Genomic DNA, 7,227 nt, shown 5'->3' with positions numbered 1-7,227 from the left:
TTTTTTTTTTTTTTGGTTTTTGGTTTTTCTCCGGTACCGGGAACCGAACTCACGACCTTGCGCTTGCCAGGCAGGCGCTTTTGCCGCTGAGCTAAGTCCCTAGCCCCGGTGAGGAATTTTTATCAAAAATAATTCAGTGTGAACTCACTGCTAATTTCTTTACTATCCAACAAACAAAACACAATGAGTTACCTCTTTCCCTTCCATGGACTGCCCCTGCCCTTCCTTTTCCTGATTCTTCAGGTTCTCTCCACCCTTCAAGGACCAGTTCAATTGTCTCCACTTCTCTACAATGTCTTCAGTGACACTAATCATTTTTAAAAGTCAGTGAAACATTTAATATCATTTAGTCTGTGCCACATAATTTGACACTTAAATATACATTGTACTCCACTCTTTGATATCTTTATACTTTATCATTTTTCTGGCCAGATGATAAGCACTTTGATGTATTTCCTTTGTGTAAGACTTACGTCAAGCACGGACTTAAAAACTGCTCAAACAGGTGTCAGTGGAAGCTACCACTATCTACTGAGATGCAGACTCCCAGCCTGACAACGTGCAGTAAACACGTATGATTAAAACGCCACCGCATCCTCCAGTACAAACGACAGTGTTGCTGGGGCGAGATCTTAAGAAACCTCTCTGAATGTACATGTGATTTATACAGGCAAAACATAAAAGTGACACATAAATTCTGAGGAATTAAATAATCAGCTATCAAAAAAATCAGTCATCCATATATATTGAGGCTACTTAAATGACAAAAGTTTAAAGAAATAAATAAAATGAGAACTCATTTTACATGAAAGAAAATAATAAATCAACCACATACAGAGCGCAATGAATAGACCATTTATTTAGGGTGAGAGATCATGATACAGAAAAAACAAAAGAAACACAACTCAACTATTGTCTCCTGAGTGTTTTCATCAATGACTGAACCAAATTTTACATTTACAGTACATAAAGCCTGTCAAGTCTCTTGTGGACTCCAAATTTTAATAATTTGCCCAGGCTCTAAAAAACCAGAGAAACACGATTAGAAACTAGATCTTCTGATAAGTAAAATTATGACTGAACCCTAGAATGTACAATTATAATTTTTTACATATAGTGACAAAAAAGAAATGCTATTATTGAGCCCTAGAACATGGACACACAGTGACAAATAAGGAATGCATGACACTCTGCCATCTGTCACCTGCCTCTTTTTACAAAATCCATATACCCAAAACACACCCACACACCCCATCACACCACCACCAATACCAACATTCTACAAAGCAAACGACAATAATGTCTTAGTTACCATACGCCTCTCCCCTTCAGATTAAACAAAAGCAGTGCCTATTTTCACGAGACTAATGTGACGCTGATTGCACAGGACAAGCTGTCACACTTGATAAGAAGCCATGTGGAAAGCCTAAACCTGAAAAAGTCTACCGCTGTTTGCGTACAAAAGGCTACTTAGCCAGCCAACGACACAGACAGACTCAGTGATGTTTCCATTTCATTAATCCTCTCCAACAGACTTTCTAAAGGATGGAGGTTCACAGTGGGGCCCATACAGCATAAATCCTGCACTACAAACCCAGGAGAAAATATTTCAAAGATAAACAGACTGCAGCACACTAAATCCCACCCACCTCAGTTTCAAATGGAGAGTCAGATGAGTCAGCAATAGTCATATCCCAGCCCTAAAATTTATTCAGAGCTGAAATTCATTCAGGGTATCTGATTAACGAGTTGTGACCAGTTGGACATGCTTGACTTCTGAGAACAAAATACTCCCTAAATCTGATTTCCCAAACTGAAGCACATTAAAACTATCTACTGAGGATAAGGTATAACTCAGTGGTAGAGCACTTGCCTAGCATCCAAGCACGTATGGTCCCAGGTTCAATTCCCAGCATTACCAAATCATCATCCTCATCTATAAAATATATTAAAAGGCAGGTTTCCAGGCCTCGTATGCATCATATGGTGCCAAAGGTCTTTGATTCAAGTTTTTACATGAGGAGTCTTACCAAATAATGTTTTAGCCGGGTGTGACAGCACATGCCTATAATCCCAGCACTTGGAAGGCTGAGGCAGGAGGACTGCCATAAGTTTAACCAGCCTGGACTACATAGTGAGTTCAAGGCCAGCCTGAAATACATAGTGAGACCCTGCCTCAAAAAAACAAAACAAACAAGTTCTAGACAAGCCAACTAATTACAATCAAATTAAAAATGTCTACTGAACACACAGACAACATGGTTCAATTATTCATTAAATAGCAACAATAAATAACCTAAACGATACCTTACTGGACTAGCAATTAAAAAATCAATTTTAAAAACAAAACGCTAGCCAGCCATGGTAGCACACACCTGTAATCCCACTCGGGCAGCTGAGGCAGGAGAACTGCTGTGAGTTTGAGGCCAAACTGGGCTACACTGTGAGTTCAAGGACAGCCTGGGCTATATAGGGAGACCCTGTCTCAAAAAAAAAAAACAAAGCAAACAAACAAAAAAAAAAAAAACACAACAAAACACTGCCTGGGATTACAGGTTGTTGTACCTGTCTATAATCCCCAGATGCTTGGGTGAGGCTGAGGAAAAAAATGACAAGTTCAAGGCCAGCCTGGACAACTTGATGAGACCTTGTGTCAAAATAAAAAGCTGGCTGTAGCGGTGCACTCATAGTGCCAGGATTCTGGGATGCTAAGGCAAGAAGATCACAAGTTTCAAGTCCAACATGAGCCAACAAGAACCTGTCTCAAAATTTAAAAAAAAATTTTTTTTGGATTTGAGAGAACAATTTGTTGTAATGAGCCAGAAACATAAGATTCCACTGCAACTCCAACAACTAGCGGATTATGGTCAAACTTAAACCTTTAAAGGAAAGACAAGCCCAAACAAGAGAATAATGGATTTCACCCTGAACAGCTCCCGAACCCTCCACCCTCTGGCAGTTAGTCTGTCTGCCAGTGCTCTCCCATTCTTTTCCCTTCTGCCGCATCTACCAAACCAGCTGGCTTCCTCCCCTGTGGTCTAAGAGGAAGCAACTCAACCTCTCTGGACATGACACAAGGCCCAGGGGAAGCTTTAAACTCTCAGTTGTGGGGAGAAAGTACACATATTCAACTCAGCACGCCGGCTACCCTCCGTGGGTGTCAGCACACATGGTAGTCATTTCAAAGCAACTGAAGGTGCTACCTGTCATGTGGCCCTGTAGCAAATCAGTGCACCTACGTTATCAGCTCAGCTGAATGCATTTCTGAGCTCCACATCTCCCTAACACTAAGAGCCAAATAAAGAAGGTGAACAACGGAATTCCCACTCAGACACAAGGCAGTAGGTGGGAGCACTAGCTCTGTCTGGGGCCACATGGTGGGGGCCCAGAGACAAAGGCAGGAGCCATTAGAAGTCAGAGTGTGTGGCAGGTGACAGAAGGCAGAGGCAGGGTAAGGGTTCCACCCACAAGGCCAATTCATGTTCCAAGAGAAGTCTGGGTGAGGGGAAAAAAACAACAAAAAACATCCAACCAAATCAGAGGAAAAAGTTTTCATACAACACAGTATCAAAAGCAAAAGGAGGGGGCTGGGGATTTAGCTCAGCGGCAAAAGCGCCTGCCTGGCAAGCGCAAGGTCGTGAGTTCGGTTCCCGGTACCGGAGAAAAACCGAAATAAATAAATAAATAAATAAATAAAACAAAAGCAAAAGGAACACACAAAATGCACACACTGGGGCAGAGCTCCACAGCCTGTTATGGCAGGTCCTTCTAGCACCAACCGGGCTTCTCTCCGTGCCATCCCCAGGCTGCTCACAGACGCGGGAACTTTAACAAGACTCTCCCAGAAGGGCAGGCGGGCGGGCTTCAAGCGTCCGTTTCAGGACCTGGGTGTGCCATGCAGGCGTCCGCCCCGGCATCCAGGTGTGCTTTAGTTTTTGACACGTAGGCATCCAACTGGCTGTCCAGCTGCTCCTTGGTCAGTACATGGCGAGTAAGAGCGCCTCTGCCCGGTCCCCTGGGTAGTCCCCAGCCTCGGCCCCCAAAGCACCCTCTTTCCCGACCTATCTCACCCCGACCTCTACCACTGATTCGGCCATGACCCACAGCTCCACGCCCTAGGCCCCCTCTCCTGGGACCTCCACAGCCTCGAACACCACCTCTTCTTAAGCCCCCTGGGGAGCTACGGCTCCTCTACCTCGAAGCAGGTTTTGACCTCAGAGCGACATCCCGCCCCTAAGCAGGGTTCCGGTTGTGTCCGCATGCAGTCCTCCTCTGGGCAGGCCTCTGGACTATGGGCAGGCCTCGTCCTCCACGGCTCCCCTGGCCAGGGCACTGTGCGTCGGCCTCACCGTGCCTGGACGTTATTTGCTTTAAGCGCTGCTGTAAGCTCTTCTGCTTAGGTTTCAGTGCCGCCTGGACGGAGGCTCTCTTCTCCACCTGCCAGGCCGGTCTTCTCTTTCTGGCGCTGGCTGGGGGCTGCTGTGCTGCATCAAAGCCCGAGTATTCACTGGCCTCTGCTGTTTGTTCCTCAGCATATTACTAAAGTGCTCACTTTGAGACATCTTGGCAGTGCTCTTTAGCACAGCTTTTGGCACTGACTGGGTAGCCACCTTCAAATCCTGAGGATGGCCGGGCGTGGTGGCGCACGCCTGTAATGCCAGCACTCAGGAGGCTGAGGCAGGAGGATCATTTTGAGTTGGAGACCAGCCTGGGCTACAAAGTGAGCTTAAGGCCAGCCTGAACTGCATACTGAGACCCTGTCTCAAAAAACAAAAAAACCCCCACAAATCCTGAGGACGGAAGGGAAGGGCCACCAGTGCTCCCCCGGGGCTGCCACCAAGGCTGCAGCAGGCAGGCCAGGTGGCCAAACCTGCGTGGGCGATGGAGGGGCTCGGGCTGGCGAGGCGGGCGCGCAGCTGGATGCGTAAGCGGCAGATGGCGAGACTCCCTCGCTGGGGGTTGGCTCCCCACTCGCTGGCCGATCCGCCTGCTCGCCCGGCCCACCCGGCCCGCCCCTTCCTGCCTTTACTCTGTAACACCACAGTTCCAAGGCAAATTCCCGCTCGATGTCCAAAACAAATATCAAAATAAAGAAAATTTTAGAAGGGCTCAATGTGAAGGCCCTGGATTCAATCCCCAAGACTGCGGATGGTCAGATGGAAGGATGGATAATGCATGAATTAACTGACTGATGTTTAAGAAGGGAGATGCAGCTCAGTGGCAGAGTACTCCTGGTTTCAATTCCCTCTACCACACATGCACAAAAAGCCAACTGCGACGGCAGTTTTCAGGTGTCTAGTGTTCCCGCCTCCCTCACACTTCCAAACAGGTTTCCAAAGAGAGAATGAGGGGAGACAGATTTAAGAGAGAAGAATTCAGAGAAAATCCACCAGGTACCCACCACCCCAGGTCTGGTTTCATAGAAGTCAGGGTCGACATCTGTTCCTGACAGAAAAGCTAAGAAAAGAATAAAACACTACCCATCTCCAGAAAAAATACATTCCAAATGAGGTTACACAAATCTGTCTCGAAAAGGTGATCTGACATGGCAATACAGTACTCCCCAGCCCCAAAGTGATTTAAGATTCAAGAAAAGCCATCAAGATGGGGATTTTCCCCAGGAATGGACAACCCAACTCTAAAATTCATATGGAACTGCAACAGACAAGGAAGTCAAAATAACCTTGAAAAAGAACAAAGTTGGAGGTCTTCACAATTTCAAAGTGTGTTCTAAAGCTTCAATGATCAAAATAGTATATTATGCTGCACCTGGTAGCATTCAACTGTAATTCCAGCACTCGAGAGGCTGAGGCAGGAGGATTGCACAAGTTTTAGGCAAGCCTGGGCTATACAGTGAGTTTAAGGACAGTCTGCACTATATAATGAGACCTCATCTCAAAAAAAAAAAAACAGAAAAAAATAAACTATATAATAATTGATACAGGGCGTGGTGGCACATGCCTGTAATCCCAGCACTCAGGAGGCTGAGGCAGGAGGATCGTTGTGAGTTCAAGACTAGCCTGGGCTACAAAGTAAGCTCAAAGCCAGCCGGAACCGCATAGCAAGACCCTGTCTCAAACACACACACACACACACACACACACACACACACACACACACAAAATTGACATACAGGCCAAAAGAACTGAATTAAGAAGCTACAAACAGGCCAGGTGTGGTGGTACACGCCTGTAATCCCAGCCCTCGGGAGGCTGAGGCAAGAGGACTGCTGCGAGTTCAAGGCCAGCCTGGGCTCCTAAGTGAGTTCAAGGCCGGCCTGAACTGCATAGTGAGATCCTGTCTCAAAAAGCCAAAAAAAAGCTACAAATGAATATATTTATGGTCAATGGATTTTCTGGAAGAGTACCAAGGCAATTCATAGGGGAAAGAATAGACTTTCCAACAAACGGTGGTGGGACAACTTGGATATCCTTGTGCAAAAGAATTAATCTGGAGCCAGGCATGGTGGTGCACACCTGCAATCTCAGCACTTGGGAGACTAAGACAGGATGATCACCACAAAGTTCAAGGCCAGCCTGAGATACATAGTAAGTTCAAAGCCAGCCTGGAGTACATAGCAAGACCCTGTCACCAAAAAAAAAAAAAAAAAATTTAATCTGGAGCCCCTAGTTCATACAATATACAAAAACTAGTTCAAAATGGACCATAGGCCTAAATTCAAGGGATTAAAAGGACAAGAAATCAAACAAAACATAAGCTGGCCTTCATCAAAATAAAAAAAATACTTGCGCACTGAAGAATACTAAACCAAGAAAGTGAAAAGACACATCAAAAATGAAAGAAAAATATCTAGAAATCGTATCTAATGAGGGTCTGGTATCCAAAATATAAGGACTGCAAATTCGAGCCCAGCCTGGCTAAATTAGTAAGTGAGACTGTCTCAAAACAAAAACTAAAAAGGTCCGAGGACATAACCCAACACAAAGGCCCTGGGTTCAATCCCTAGTACCATAAAGGAAGACAGGGATAAAGTGCTGGCAAAGATATGGAAATTGGAACTCTTCTTTCTACATTGGTGATAGGAAACCAAACTTGAAAGCAAACCATATTCTTCAAAAGCGAATGGAAGCTGGGCATGGTGGCGCATGCCTGTAATCCCAGCACTCGGGAGGCTGAGGCAGGAGGATCGTTTTGAGTTCGAGGCCAGCCTGGGCTATAAAGTGAGCTCAAGGCCAGCCAGAACTGCACAGCGAGACCCTGTCTCAA

At 45.7% G+C, this 7,227-nt stretch overlaps 1 protein-coding gene and 1 pseudogene across 6 annotated transcripts in view; both read right to left on the bottom strand.

Annotated features, from left to right (window-relative positions):
- The window catches only part of Bcl2l13 (BCL2-like 13 (apoptosis facilitator)), a 78,871-nt gene that overhangs the window by 41,768 nt on the left and 29,876 nt on the right, over window positions 1-7,227 (bottom strand). The window lies entirely within an intron of this gene.
- On the bottom strand, window positions 3,827-4,633 carry LOC102004556 (annotated as a pseudogene).

Source organism: Chinchilla lanigera, unplaced genomic scaffold (assembly GCF_000276665.1).
Source record: "Chinchilla lanigera isolate Chin_1 unplaced genomic scaffold, ChiLan1.0 scaffold00053, whole genome shotgun sequence".
Classification (NCBI taxonomy): domain Eukaryota; kingdom Metazoa; phylum Chordata; class Mammalia; order Rodentia; family Chinchillidae; genus Chinchilla; species Chinchilla lanigera.
Note: the sequence above shows the minus strand (reverse complement) of the source record. Positions and strands in the feature narration are given on the sequence as shown.